Consider the following 15,947-nt stretch of genomic DNA (forward strand, 5'->3'; position numbering starts at 1 on the left):
ATAGGGCACTAGATTCCATGGATATCCAACACTACCATAAAGTCAAGGCTGCCATTTTAGACTATTTTGATATCTCCCTAGAGGCATACTGTGAGCACTTTGGGAGGAAAATACCCACTGGGGCCTGCCCCGGGTAGTGGCCCAGTGCCTCAAGGAGTACTGCTGGAGGTGGCTAATCGCAGATGGGCAAACTGGGGTGTAGGTGGCAGAGGATATTGTGCTTAAGCAGTTAAGTCAGGTTCTCCTGGTTGGGAGATGGGAGTCGGTGCAGAGGCATTGGCCAGGCACATTTTCAGAGGCGGTAGGCCTCATGGAAAAAGTACCTGGCAGCTGAAGAGGCATTTCAGAGGCTATGCCATCACTGAGCATGGTGGAGCACCAGGACATAAGAGACCACCGGCTGAGGTGAGGCCTGAGTCCTTTCTCCAGCAGAGAATTGGAGGCTGAGCTAGAATGCCCCAGGACACACACAGGCCTAGGGAGCCAAGCAGCACTGAAACTAGTGCTTCTACAGTCACGACATCCCCAATCAAGGGGGAAGATGGTGGGCATTTGCTTTGAGTATCAGCAGCGTGGCCATTTTCAACATTTCCAGAGAAAGTTTAATGGACTGGTGGTGGTGGATAAAGTTGGAATGGAAATCTGAGGGAGTTTAAGTTGTCTGTCCAGAGGATGAAAATATCATCAATGTATATCACTGGTTTCCATTAAACCCTCTGTGGAACACTCCCACACTAGCATCAACTTCCTGGACACCACAACAATGGAACCTTACAGACAACTATATACAAGAAATCCACAGATCACCACACTTAACCTTCATAGTCCAGTAACAAGCCAAAACACACCAAGAAATCTGTTATCTATAGTCAGGCACTCAGGCACCACAGAATATGCTCCGTGGAGACATTCCAGGATATACATCTTAAGACACTCAAAACCACCTTCACCTAAGAGGGACACTCCACTAGAGAAGTAGATTGCATCATGGAACAGGCCACCCAAATACCCTGGGAGAACCTGCTTCAATACAGAAATAAACTCCCCTCTGAGTGCAGAAGCCTGTTTGTCATGTACCGCCCCACACTGGAACCCATGCAGGGTATCATCAAACAACTACAACCCATACTCATTAGTGACCCCATCCCAAAAGAAATCTTTCCTGAATCCCTTCTTCAGGTCTTCAAACAACCCCACAACCTCTCCAAGCTCATCAGCAGAAGCAAGCTCCTACAGACCAGGACACACTAAGTCAGAGTGGCACCAGACCCTGCCAGAACAGATGCAAAACCTGCAGACATATCTCCACAGCTACAATGATCAACAACACCCCCCAGCCCCTCAATACACACCTTTCAAGATCCACAGGTACTACATGTGCTTGTCACAAGATGTGGCGTACCTCATCCAGTGCACTAACTTCCTCAACAAACAATTATGTGGGTGAAACCAGACAATCATTATGCTCTTGGATGAATTCACACAGGAAAATGATGGAAAAAAACAAAAACACCACATCACTTGTGGGTGAACACTTTTTTTTTCTATAAAGTGATCACTCTATATCTGACTTATCAGTCCTCATCCTCAAAGGAAACCTGCACAACACTTCCAAAAGATGAGCCTGGGAGCTTAAATTCATAGCTTTGCTAGACACTAAAAATCATGGACTGAATAGAGACAGTGGATTTATGGCTTATTACAACAATCTATAACCCACTAACAACCTCCCCACCCAACCCCACTTCCTCCTACGCTTCCTTTCCTCCCTATGACTGGAAGGGTGGTATCAGGCCACTTCACTTTGAATGGTCCCTTGAAATATGTTAAGTACTTATGCTAAACAATCTGTTCCACTTTGTATTTAGCTGTGACATTGAGTGAGGTTCCCAGACCTAAAGAAGAGCTCTGTGTAAGCTCAAAAGCTTGTCTCTCCTTAACAGAAGTTAGTCCAAGAAAAGTTATTACCTCACCCGCCTTGTCTCTCTAAGCATTCCTGTAGCATGCAATGCAGTGGTAAATGTTACTTGATGTCTACATGGTGTGCTTTAAACTGAGATAAAGCCTTAGTCTTTATAATTGACATTGTTCTTCCTGTCTTGTGTAAGACAATCTGGTGGCACAGCCCTTTTAATGCAGCATGTTTTGTTGCTGTAAGCTTTAAGAACTTTCTGGTCCTTGCTTTGCTTTTTCCTGCAAGCAAATGGCACCCTGCTCTTGTCCAGACACCTATTATTCATCACAATAAACTCATTCCTTGTCTGACCAGAAGCTCTAATCATTTTGGCCTTGGGAGCACACAGTGTATCTGATTCCTTAGCTATCTTTAGCTTAGAATGAAAATCTCAAGGACTTTTTCTTTACTAATAATTAAATATGTTCTGTGTCTTGAAGATAAACACTCTGATCTGACAATGAGTTAAGGAGGTTTTATCAGCATTTTGTGCACTTGTAGGGTTACACCTAAAGCTTGTCTTCATTAAAACTAACCATGCTTACGTGAAGAATATGAAATGGTGGTAAGTGTAAACAAGAAAGACACTACTCAGCTGCAGATTTAAGCTCATCTTAGAAGGGATGAACTCATTCTATCTGACATTTCCAGCTGTGCAAACAGCAGTACTGAGTGAGCTGTAGTTAACTTTACTAATACATAGAGATTAGAACAGAGCCTGTGCTACATATAAATGATGCCTCCGTTTATGAAGTACTTGAATGCTAAACAGAGGTAAGAAAAGAACTACAGTGGTGACACAAGCTATTTTCCCCAGCAGTCATGAAATGAGATTGATTTCCCTGCACATCCCAGGCATTAATTCTTTTGGTTGCCAGTGGCTTCTACCTTCCTGAGACAGCATTACATGGTGTGAAAAACTCCACAATTTATCAGACTGTTAGGAAAGATAACAACATAGGTCACCACATTAACATTTCTATCCCTAAATCCTGAACCAGTGAACACTAAAATTCCAGTGATGTGTTTTAGTTTAACCAAGAATTATTCAGATTGTACTCTTAATACACAGCAAAGATGACTGAGTAATAAAGATTACTTAGAGAAGTTAGATGTCTTCAAGTCGCCAGGGCCTGATGAAATACAACCTAGAATACTCAAGGAGATATCTGAGCCATTAGCGATTATCTTTGAAAACTCATGGAAGACAGGAGAGATTCCAAAGGACTGGAAGAGGGCAAATATAGTGCCAATCTATAAACAGGGGAATAAGGACAATCCAGGGAATTACAAACCAGTCAGTTTAATTTCAGTACCCAGAAAGATAATGGAACAAATAATCAAGCAATCAATTTGCAAACACCTAGAAGATAAGGTGATAAGTAACAGTCAGCATGGATTTGTTAAAAACAAATTGTGTCAAACCAACCTAAAAGCTTTCTTTAACAGGGTAACAAGCCTAGTGGATGGGGGGGAAGCTGTAGATGTGGTATATTTTGACTTTAGTAAGGCTTTTCATACTGCCTTGCATGACCTTCTCATAAACAAACTAGGGAAATACAGCCTAGATGGAGCTGCTATAAGATGGGTGCATAACTAGCTGGAAACCATTCTCAGAGAGTAGTTATCATTGGTTCACGGTCAAGCTGGAAGGACATATCAAATAGGGTCTCACAGGGATCAGTTCTGGGTCTGGTTTTGTTCAATATCTTCATCAATGATTTAGATAAGGCATAGAGAGTACACTTATAAAGTTTGTGGACAATACCAAGCCGGGAGTAATTGCAAATGCTTTGGAGAATAGGATTAAAATTCAAAATGATCTGGAAAAATTGGAGAAATGGTCTAAAGAAAATAGGATTAAATTCAATAAGGACAAATGCAAGTCCTCCACTTAGGAAGGAACAATCAATTGCACACACTCAGTGGTTTGAGCATTGGCCTACTAAACCCAGGGTTGTGAGGTCAATCCTTGAGGAGACCATTTGGGGATTTAGTTGGGGATTGGCCCTGCTTTGAGCAGGGGGTTGGACTAGATGACCTCCTGAGGTCCCTTTCAACCCTATGATTCTATGACACTTCTAAATGGAAATGACTGCCTAGGAAGGAGTACTGTGGAAAGGAAGCTGGGGGTTATAGTGGACCATAAGCTAAATATGAGTCAACAGTGTAACACTGTTGCAGAAAAACCCGAACTTCATTCTGGGATGCATTAGCAGGAGTGTTGTAAGCAAGACACGATAAGTAATTCTTCCGCTCTACTCTATGCTGATAAGGCCTCAGTTGGAGTATTATGTTCAGTTCTGGGCACCACGTTTCAGGACGCATGTGGACAAATTGGAGAAAGTCCAGAGGAGAGCAACAAAAATGATTAAAGGTCTAGAAAATGTGACCTATGAGGAAAGATTTAAAAAATTGGGTTTGTTTAATCTGGAGAAGAGAAGGCTGAGGGAGAACATAACTGTTTTCAAGTACATAAAAGGTTGTTTCAAGGAGGAAGGAGAAAAATTGTTCTTGTTAACCTCTGAGACTAGAACAAGAAGCAATGGGCTTAAATTGCAGGAAGGGCAGTTTAGGTTGGACATTAGGAAAAACTTCCTAACTGACAGGGTGGTTAAGCACTGGAATAAATTTGCCTAGGGAGGTTGTAGAATCTCTATCATTTGGAGGTTTTTAAAAGTAGATTAGTTAAACAGCTGTCAGGGATAGTCTAGATAATATTTAGTCCTGCTTTGAGTGCAGGGGACTGGACTAGAAGACCTCCTGAGGTCCCTTCCATTCCTACACTTCTATCCCTTAATTAGTTTGCAGCAACTTCTAATCAGACTCTAGAGACTGTTACTGCTTTATGAATGTCAGGGGAGATGGGTCTCAAGCCCTAGTCCACAGGGCTCTTTGGATCTAGTATGTTCAACCCACTTGTGATGGGGCACTTGCCCCACACTGGGCTATAAGGGTTAATAGAGACCTAGGGAGGCTGCATGGGAGGCAGCCACTCAGGGCCGGGCAGGCCCATATAAGAAGGGCTGCAAAGCAGAGCAGCTTCAGTCACTCCCTGGAGCTTGAGATGGGAAGAGGATGGCTGCCTTGCAGGCTGAAGGCAGCACGCACCCTGCTCAGAGCATTACTGCAAGCAGAGACCCGGGGAGCTGAAAGCAGCTCCTGGTGGGCTGCAGGGATCTGCAGGCTGAGGCCCTGAAGCAAGGGCAAAGAGGGTGCTGGAGCTGCAGGGAAGTGACCCAGGGAGATCTACTGAGGAGTTGGAGGGGACGCCGCTAGTAGCGGCCATTTACAGGCTCTCTGGGTTGGGATCCAGAGTAGTGGGCAGGCCTGGGTACCCTCCCCACCTTTGCCACTGAGGAAGTGGCCAGACATTGGGCTGCAGCTGCCACTGAGGGAAGTGGCTTGACAGCCGACTGCAGGTTACCCGGAAGACAGGGAGCACAGAGTGCAGCACTGCCAGAGGGCTGTGTCACTGAAGAGGACACCGTGGTCCTTGGACTGATATGGGTGCTGGAGCAGAAGTGATGGTGACAAGAGGCCACCATAAGAGGGCGCACTGGCTAGCAGAGCTGATACCTGGGACATCCAGCAGGGGGTGCTGCAGTGGTGAGTCACACCCCATCACAACACTACCCAGTGACGTGTTGTTAATCACCAGAACTCAAAGCTCAACTCTGACAGAGGCTTCCAGTCTTGGGATCTGACTGGTGGAATTCCAGAGGTCCTGACTGGTTCCCTGTGTAGGGATTGGGGTAGGGGCAGTCATGCCTAATGGTTAGAGTCAGGCGCCTGGAACTGGAGCTGGGATCAGAGCCGGAGATGGACTCAGGAGTCTAGCCAGGACTTAAAGCTGGAATCAGTGTCGGGGTAGGGTGTAGGAGCAGGGACCTGAAGCAAGGCAGAAAAGCAGGAACCGGGAGCAGATAGAGGAGGAGGACAAGAACTGGCTGGGAGGCAAAGTTCAAGAGTCAGGCAAGTAGGCAAGTTCTGTAGTAACAGCCATCCAGAGATTCAATTAGTTGCTTTGCAACTTCCTGTGCCTCTTTCTAGTTTAAATTGTGCTCCTCCAGTCAGGAGCTTCGTAGATAGGGTCCTTTGTGAACTAGAGCTTCACTGGCCCCCTTCTTCACTGGTTCAGGTGAGCTGCTGGGTGGCGGCCAAGGTCTGAGCAGTACCTGTGGGCCTAGATTCTAGGCCCACAATTCCTCACACCTTGCTTCTAAGTAAATTAAGCAGAGGAACAGGAAATCATCCATGCAACTGGGTTTCCCCTGCTTAGCTCTATGTCCCTTATGCTACCTGCTCCTATTGCCTGACTCTGATCTCCTGATAACCTGACTTTGCCTACCTCCTGACATTGGACTCTCAGTCTGATCTTCTGGGATCCTGACCTGCTTCAGCTTCCTGTTCTGACCACTAGGCATGACTGCTCCCATCCTGGTCATGACAATGAATTATCGAATGCATCGAGAATCACTGAAACACTATTCTTCTCCTGTAAACCAGTTGCAAAAACAATAGTTACATTATTTTCAGGTACAGTTTGCCCAACAAATGACTGCAGTTCATATATGTGTATTTGTTTGTGCTTAGCCACCATTGTAACAATCCTGATGTTTCACAAAAGGCTTACAACAAAATAGAAATACAATCTACTTCAGTTGTGGTGACAGACGTTACAAACAAATGTCAAAAAGAAATACCAGTGTCTCACTTGAAAACTTTCAAACTAAAGACTTGAATAGTAGACATGAAGCCTGCCATTTCACGTAGATTTTCCTTTTTCTACAGAGCTAGCATGCTGTTCAAGAGTAGTTAATTCACCCAACTGTGACTGTACCGTACCAACATGGATAGCTAACCTTTGTGCTCAGAAAGTACACTTTGTGAAAACATTCTCCTGTCCTCAATTTCAATCTCCTTCTTGCTGCTTATTTCCATCACACAACTTTTTTCCCTCTAGCCAGAGATGTGGGAGACCTTTGGAGCTTATGCCAATGCTGTGCTGTGGAAGCAGCAGGGGAATGTTACAAATATGGCCAGGCCTTTCCTCTTCATCCTTAGTAGCTGAATGCTTTGTGTCCATTACAAGCAGTGCTTCCACTAACCTCTGTGACCTTGTCTGGACCCAGACCCAGATCTTTCAGTTTTTGGTGGAAACCAACAACTTGCTAGCACACCACCAAATCGGCTCCTAATACTGAGTCATTATTTTCAGACAAGAGTTAGATAGTAGATTTACTATTGGCTTCCATAGTATCTCCTGTCTTTGCTATTCATTTACTTTAAACAAATAGGAGAAATAATATCTGAATGCAAATCCATGTCCTAGGACTTATTCTAACATTCTTATCCTCTGAGCCACTTCAAACTTCATTTAAAAAAAATCCTTTTTACTTCTTTGCCCCCCAAATGTTGCAATCCTCTGTCCCATCCCAAAATTACACCTAGTCAAGGTGGATAATGGGGAAGATACACTCTTGGGAGCTTTTCTATATCTAAAAACATCACCTATTATTTCACAGCCCTGCTAGAGTAGAAATGGGAGATTTATATGATTGGTAAAGGAGGTTTTCTAGCTTCCCAAAGAGACTCAACACTTGATTTTAATCCTGGAAGGGCTATTCCCAATAAAATTATTAAAAGTTTTCTAAGAAAACCTTTGAAAGTTCCGTTTTTCTTTTCTGTCACACACATAGCATATACATATGGTGGTTTTGGATAAATAGGGCTGGAGGAAAATTTCCCATCAAAACTGTTTTTCAATGGAAAATTGGAATTTTGACAATTATTTATTTTCATGAAAGTCTTTCTGAGAAAAATTTATTTTTCCATCAAAAAATGAATGTTCAACCCCAAAAAGTTGTCAGTTTTCTGCTGAAAACCCAAATATTTTGATTTGGATATGCCTGTCTGATGCTTCGTGAGAGTTTTAGTTCAGTTGTCTCATGTCCCCATTTTTCTCTATTGTCTGGGCTCTCTAGCCAGACTTCATATCTCTTGATATACTATTAGATTCCTATGACACATCATAGCCACTCACCAAGAGGAGAGTATGGGGTGCATTCTGGGAGATGTAGTCTGATGAGAGGTGTCAGCCAATAGAAAAGAATAGGAGCATGAAGTTCCCAAAATACAATTATCATGAGACACTGTAGCAGCATTCTGGAATCAATATATTTCAGTTTTCATCTGCAATATTTCAGGAATCAATTTTTCACCAAAAAGTCAAAACTTTTAGCAGAAAATAACCCGGTTTTCTGACCAGCTCTAATACAAACATTTAATTGACACTCTTCTAAGTTGACCTGCATAACTCATTCTTGGCTACACACTTGTGAGTAATGTGGCAAATTCAAGTTGATAAAATCTTTATGCCACATCACACATCTATCTATCTGCATATACCTGCAAATTTGTATATATCACCATTGTATCCTCTGAATAATAAATACTGTATTCCTAAATGAATGGATTTTGCATGTTTCCCTGAATAATTGATTGAAAACTTCCGATAATGGCACCTAATGTTTGGGGTAGAAAATGTCCAGGAATCTGGATGCTTTAAAGCAATTTCTGGATAAAAGTCTTTAAAAAGAACATCCCAAGCAGTTGGTTAGTCCAGGGAATTGGAAAAGGGATAGGGCTTTTATATCTAGATCAGCAGATAGGAATGGCTTTTATTATCAATCTGAAGGCTGCTTGGTGGTCTTAGTTGACCTAATCGACCCAGATCCACAGCACTGAAGCTACCATCCTCCTGGACCTGCTTATTGGTAATCTTACTAGAGAAGCCAAGGAGTGAATGGGCTGGAGACAGAATCAGAACTCTTATCAGGTCAATGCTGAGACATATAGGTTTGCGTAGCAGGAAGAAGCACCTTCACGATCTCTGATGTACTGTGCTGGTTCTGTGGATAGAGCACTTCACTCTGCACAGCTGTCTATCTAGCACTTTCCATCCAGACAACAAGTATGTATTTAATTTTACATTTTAAAGTACGTGGTGTGACCCACTGGTTTCAATTTTGGCTCCTAACACAATTCCCTAGTAAGTGGTTGCAGAATTTACATATCCTCTTGGATCAGAAATGCTAGTAATCATGCTGAGGATCTGTACATTTTGACATACAAGAATGAGACAAAATTCCTCCCATTATCTACAAATAAGGAATTTTATCACAAAACATTATTGAAACACATCCATTATGCTGGCACAGGTCCAAAATATAGGCAACGGTAAAGACTGTATATCTAAGAAGTATTTCCCCTGTCTTAGTGAAGAGGAAACAGCTCAACTGTCAGAAAAGGATATTTATTTTAGGATAGATTTATACAAAATAACCGTATGAATTATGTTCCATTAGGTTCCAGTCCTGTCCCCCTGAACTCATTAGCAGTTTTGCCATTGATAATGCCCTAAGAACTTCCTGTGGTTGGGAATGAATATATGTTCTACTAGTTCTAAAATAAGATTAATTAAAAAGAATGACATTTCACTAATCACATTTATTGTCTATGAGATTGCATCCTGTATTAGAAGATCATGGGAACATGCAGATTTAGGGTCAGGTTCAGCCACTGTTTTTCACATTGAGTGGTATCTTACTGCACAGGTAGCCTCATTGTTTCCATGGGACTACTCACAGAATAAATTACTACTCAGCAAGAGTAAGGGTGGTGGAGTCTGACCCTCAGTGACTTATTTTAGACACTCCGCTGCTCTGTAATGATGACAATTGGTTGGTTTATTGAACCCAATTGTGCAAACTTAACTTTTTTGGAGTGTGTCTGAGCAGTGGGTTGTACTCAACTCTGGAGTGCCCCCTTGTTGATCTGTTGCAGTGCTGCCATTCTTTTTGGGTACCAGTACCACCTGTAGGCTCTCAGCCTGCCTCTGTGGGTCTTCTATGTCTTGGTCCTCAGCCATGCCATACAGTCCAAAGCCCCTTTCAGAGTATAACAAACTCAAAAGATAAAAACAGTTCCTTGCCTTGAGGGCCAGTTATAAACAAAACAGCTTTCTGGGTTAAATTCCCTCTCCAGGATTGAAACAGAGGTGTCCTTCTCAGCCTGAAGAGAGGGATCAGGGTGTCAGTCTTGTCTGGGGGAAAATGTCTCTTCCACGTCAGGAGAAAAAGTCTGCATTCCCATATTGGGATCCTGGCCGGTATCATATCATGAAATCATGGGGCTGTAATGCCAGTTACTGTCACGTAATGCAGGGTTTGGTATTTTTCATTGCCTTCATCCACTTTAAAGGAGGTGTCATCTGTGATCAGCTCACCCTAAGTTCTTAGCAGGTAATCTCGCAGAGCCACTACTGCCACTGTATGTCTAGGCTCTCTTCTTGCTGGAGTTACTTGCTTAAACAGTACTGGTTGTTCTACTGCTTGGAAGTTTTGTGAAAGTACAACCCCTAAGCCTACTTTAGATGCATCTATGTGTGAGATAAATGGAAATGAAAAGTCTGAGCATTGAAGCACAGGTTGCTGTTCCAAGGTGTCCTTTATTCTTTAAAATGCATTTTAATATTCCAGAATCCACTGCACCATTTTTGGTGCTGATGTCTTCATGAGGTCCATTAATGGACCTCTTGTGAAATGGAGGATGAAGCAACGGTAATAACTCGTTAGCTCTAGAAAGGCCCACACTTGCTTTTTGGTCTTTGGAATTAGGGTTCTCCTCAGGGCTTCTGTTTTACCTGAAGACGATGCATTTTCCCATTTCCTATGAGATATTTGGTCTCCCATGCACCAAATTTGCATTTCTCAGAATTTGCCATGAACGCAGCTTCTCCCAGTGACTGCAGTACCATGTTGCATGGGCAAGATGTCATTGCCAATCTGGGCTGAAGTTCACCACATCATAAAAACAGGCTGCTGCAAACTGTTGATGGTGACAAAATATGTGGTCCATGAGGCGTTGAAAGGTGGCTGGGGCTCCATGCAAACCAGAGGGCATGGTTGTAAACAACCCTAGCAGCGTGGTAAATGCTGTCTTTTCTCTTGGATCAGAGAGTAAGGGGTATTTGTCAATACCCTTTTGTCAAATCTAGCATTGTAATGTAGTTAGCTTTCCCAAATCGGTCTGGGAACTTATTGACTCGGGACATGGGGTAGGTGCTGAGCTGTGAAACTGCATTCAGCCTTCGAAAATCCACACAAAATTGGGTTGTACCATCTGGCTTAGACACCAGCATGACTGGACTGCAGCAAGGACTTTTGGATTACTTAATGACCCGAGTTCTAATATTGCCCAAACCGCTTAATCCACAGCCTCTTGCAACTTCTCTAGAATCCAGTAAGTTGATCCAGCAGTGAGAAAAACATAGTGCTGAAATACTCCAGTAAGTTCCTGGCCTGCCATTGCAGACATGGGGAAAAGTTCACCTCTATAGGTACATCCGCAGGGCCTACGGGAGACTGCAATTCAGGCCTCAAGTAATCAGGTAGATCTTGAGGGTCTATGAATAGGCCTTCCTGAGCTCTCCACAGTTTCAGTAGGTTCACAGGATATTTTTTTTTCCTTTTTCTTGTTGGGGCAATGGATTTCATAGTCCATTTCCCCAATCCTTTGTAGGCCCTCATAAGAGTTCTGGCCCAAAGCTTTCTCTCAGTGCTGAGCAGTAATAATAGGACCTGGTCCCCTGGGTGGAAAATTCTTTCAGTATAGGGTCTGAGTTTGCTGAGCCCATTCCAGATTCTCTTGAGCAAACCATGACATGCGGTCTAGGCGTTCACACATCTGCATAATGTATTGTAGCATGTTTTGGGAGAAGAAAAGATGTTCTTCGCATGTTTCTTTCAGTAAACTGAGAATTCCCTGTCTCTGCCAGCCATATAATAAAGGGAGGAAATCGTCAAAGGGAGAAAATCCCATTGAAACTTGCTGCACTTCTTGTATAGCAAACAGGTATGGCAGTAGTTGGTCCCAGTTTCAGGGGTCTCACTGGTTTCCAAAATGGCTGCTCTTTTCTTCATAGATAACTGTTTCCTGGGATGGGATGCAGCAGAGCACTGAGGCCTCCAGTAGGGGGCCATAAAGGCCTGGTACATCCCATCACAGTCTGGCAAGACAAAAATGTAGCCATAAGTACCCCACCTTTGCACAATCGCTCCATATTTTTTATTGTGTAGCAAATGCAGCTGTCCAGCAGTCCATGCACAAGAATGATGCCTTCCTCCACAGTACAGGAGCTGAAGGCTCTCTCTCGTTTCGCTTCCCAAGCTCTCAGGAAACATAATTTAGCCCTGGGATGTGTTCAGTGTAAAAGAGGGTAATGTGCAAATAGAATACTTGGATGACATTCAAAATCTGCTGGAAACCTTGTTAGAAATAAAAATCGGAGCCCCCTTCTAAGCACAGTGGGTCTGCAGGATCCTTGGTTGCTAAATCGTTGAAAAGCTGAAGAAATGAGAGACCCTTTGGAGGATAAACCTGTTTATTAATAAGGATTAAAATATATAAACTGATTCACTCAATTGGGCATATCTACCAGCTCTGCATGTGTTCAGTCCATGTCTGTTAACTATTTTTAGCTGTAGAAGATATATGTACTGTATACAGACAGTGAGAATTTAATAGGTTTTTGTTTTAAAGATTTCATCCTCAGCTCCCACCCAACAGATCTCTTTCCCCTTGACCCTTTCCCCAGGTTTCTTCTCCTTTCCCCTCTTATAGGGAGATGGCTAAGTCTTTTTTCTGGTCCCCTGGAGTCTTTTCCCACAGAACTTTTTTTCTCTGCTCCCACTTAGCTCTCTCCACAGACTTCTTTTCTACTCCACCTAAGCCACCTTCCTCCTGCCACAGTATTATTCTCCACCTTCCCACATTTTCTGTCTCCGCAAGTTTTTCCTCCCCATTTTCCTCCCCTCCCTCAGCTATCCTTTCCTCCTTTCCCCCTTCAAGATGCTCTCTTCCCTCCCCTTTCCAGGATTGAGACTGGCTTGGGCAGTAAACCTGCTCACTGCCAGGGCATCAAAGGCCTGAAGAGCTGCTTCCTGTTGAGACCAAGGTGACTCAAGACTGATAGGCTGATCTGTATGTCTAGATTTTATAACACTCATCTCCATGATATCTGAGGATCTGTTCTTCCCCATCAGCACTGGCATGGCTGCAGCAGCAGCAGCAGCAAATCTGATTTAGTTGATCACAAATAACAGCCAGAGGGTGCAGGGCACAGAGGGATGCCTGAAAGCACTGAAGGGTGAGCAAATGCCCCTGAAGTTTTACTGAAACCCAACTCATTTTCAGTAAAACCAGCTGGGACACTGTCCCAGTTTAAAGGAAAAGTTCTAATCCAAGTAAATGAGGATGTCTGGGCACTCTTCCTATCCCTGCTTAGAATATATTTAGGAAAAAGATAGAGCCATTATCTGCCTGGCATTTATGTGGGTGTGCACTTGAGGATTAGAATAAGGAGCCTGTCCCTCTAATGGGAGGCTTGTGTAATGGGACAGTGTGGGGTGATGTCAATGCTACAGTGCCCCTTCTGGCCAGGCAGAGTATTGCACCAGAGTTCACTCCATCTGGTGGGGTGGTCAGTCAGTCCCTCTTGCCCAAGTCTTGCTGAGGTGTGTGGGTTTTCTCCGTAATTCCTGGCAGGGTCAGCTGGTCCTGGTGCTCAGGGGAGTCTGGAAACCCCCTCAGTTCTAAAGACTCTTCAGGAGGTTGGTAGTGTTACCCACACACTCTAGGGCACCCCACCTTTACCCTTCTGTGGTCTCTAGGTGTAACCTGGTTAATTTAGACATCCCCACGCTTTCCCTGTTCCTAGGGCTCCAGGTGAAAGGCACCTACCTGTACCTAGTTCCTAGGGCTCAGGGTGTAATCTTCTGTGGGTTTGTGGGGCCTTTTAGCAGTGAAAGAGCCTTACACAGTAATAGTCTTAACCTCTATTTGTTAACAATTAGCAAACCAGAATACACATGCTAAGCATACAATGCTCACCACTCCCAATAAGGCAGGCAAACTTTTCCTGGTGACCAGTCAGGATCAGATCATGCAGGGCTCCTCCAGCTTTTGTACAATGTGGTTGTCAGGGTGTTGAGGTCTAGCAGCTCTGATCTTGGGGCTGTGTCCTGGGGTTAGGTTCCAAAGAATTTCCTTTTGGACCCCGGTTTAGATAGTTAAACTTGAATCCTGATTAGCTATACCTTAACCCAGTGTTTCCCAAACTTGGGACGCCGCTTGTGTAGGGAAAGCCCCTGGCGGGCCGGGCTGGTTTGTTTACCTGCCGCGTCCGCAGGTCTGGCCGATCGCGACTCCCACTGGCCGCAGTTCGCTGCTCCAGGCCAATGGGAGCTGCTGGAAGCGGCGCAGGCCAAGGGATGTACTGGCCGCTGCTTCCCGCAGCTCCCATTGGCCTGGAGCAGCGAACTGCAGCCACTGAGAGCTGCGATCGGACAAACCTGCGGACAAACCGCCAGGGGCCCACCAGGGGCTTTCCTTACACAAGCGACATCCCAAGTTTGGGAAACACTGCCTTAACCAGTCATTTTAAACTAAAGTGCTAGAAGACAGTATTTTTCACCAATCCTAGCCAATTATGAAACAATTCTTTAACCAATCAGACCCTACCAACTTAATTGATTTAAATCTTGCAAAATTAGTTATGCAACAGACAGAAACAATCAAAGAACCAGTGTGATGGGGCAGGCATGCCCCGCACTGGGACTGCGGGGGTTAACCCCTCACTGTGGGCTGAGGAAGCCACACTCCCACAGCACTACTGGGCATGCTCAGAGTACAACACCAGTATAAGAGGAAGCAGCCTGGCTCAGTCTGGGGGACTGCTGTAGGGGAAGGAGGTGTGCTGCTGGCTCCCTGCTGAAGGGCTGCAGGCACTTCACGACTGGAGGCCAGCCAGCTGACAGCAACCCTCAACCCCCAGGCACTGGACGCATCTGAGGGAGAAGGAACTGAGGAAACTAGGAAACCACGAGATTCAGAGAAGCAGGTAGGAAGTAACCCAGGGAGTCTTTGCGGGGAGTTGGTTGAACGACTGGAGGCTAGCTCGGCGTGTTTCAGCCGGATCCCTGCCGAGCTGGTGTCAGGCAACCCCGCCACTGACAGGGCCCTGGGTTGGGACCCGGTGGAGAGGGAAGGCCCGGGTCCCCCTATCCTGGCCGTCGCTGCTTCCCCTGAGGTGGCGGCCCATCCTGACAGTGACTGACTCTGGCCACTAGGCCACACAGCCCCGAGCCTGGGGGCAGCTATTGACTCTGACCACTTGACTGCGCAGCCCCGCCTGGGGGTGCGCAGGCATGATTGTGGGTCTGACCCTTGACAACCAGACAGAAAACATATAGAAAAACAATAGAGAAGTAGGGACTGTAAAGGCAAAATGATAAAGTAGTATACATTTCACAATCACAACTGTTGATAAGTGGTTCCTTGCCAGACAGAATGCTATCAAACAATGTTTTCTGTAAACATCTTAAGATCTGTTTCTCTATCTGGTGATGGTGGGTACTATTACCCAGAACCAGAACCAGACCCAGATGGTGGGTACTATTACTCAGACCTTACAATAGGGGTACCCAGGCCTGCCCACTCCCCTGGGTTCCAGCTCAGGGCCCATCAGCCAGGCAAGCAGAATCAGGACTCAGTAACTCTGTCTAGGCCCTGAGCTCCTTCCTATCTCCCCTGGCTGCTGTAGCTTTTCAGCCTGTTGGTCTGGTTGTCCCTTCTCAGGATGCTGTCTCTGAGTAGCTTCTCAGCAGTTTGCTAGCCAAAGTTCCCTTCTTCAGCCTGCTTGTTCCTCTGACAGCCACCCAGCTTCTCGGCTTCCCAGCTCTCTTATTGTCCCAGCTGCTGTGAGGCTGCCAGTCAGCACTGGCCAGCAGTACCTGCATTAACCCTCTTGGTTGTTGGGCCAGCATGGGGTGTATACAGCCCATGACAGACAGGTAGAATTTCAGTCCCTGTGCCCAGGGGAGTATAAAGGCACTCCCTCCTTATTCCCCAGGGAAACAATCATAGAATC

Source organism: Terrapene carolina, unplaced genomic scaffold (assembly GCF_002925995.2).
Source record: "Terrapene carolina triunguis isolate 2854851 unplaced genomic scaffold, T_m_triunguis-2.0 Scaffold84, whole genome shotgun sequence".
In the NCBI taxonomy this organism is placed as follows: Eukaryota; Metazoa; Chordata; order Testudines; family Emydidae; genus Terrapene; species Terrapene triunguis.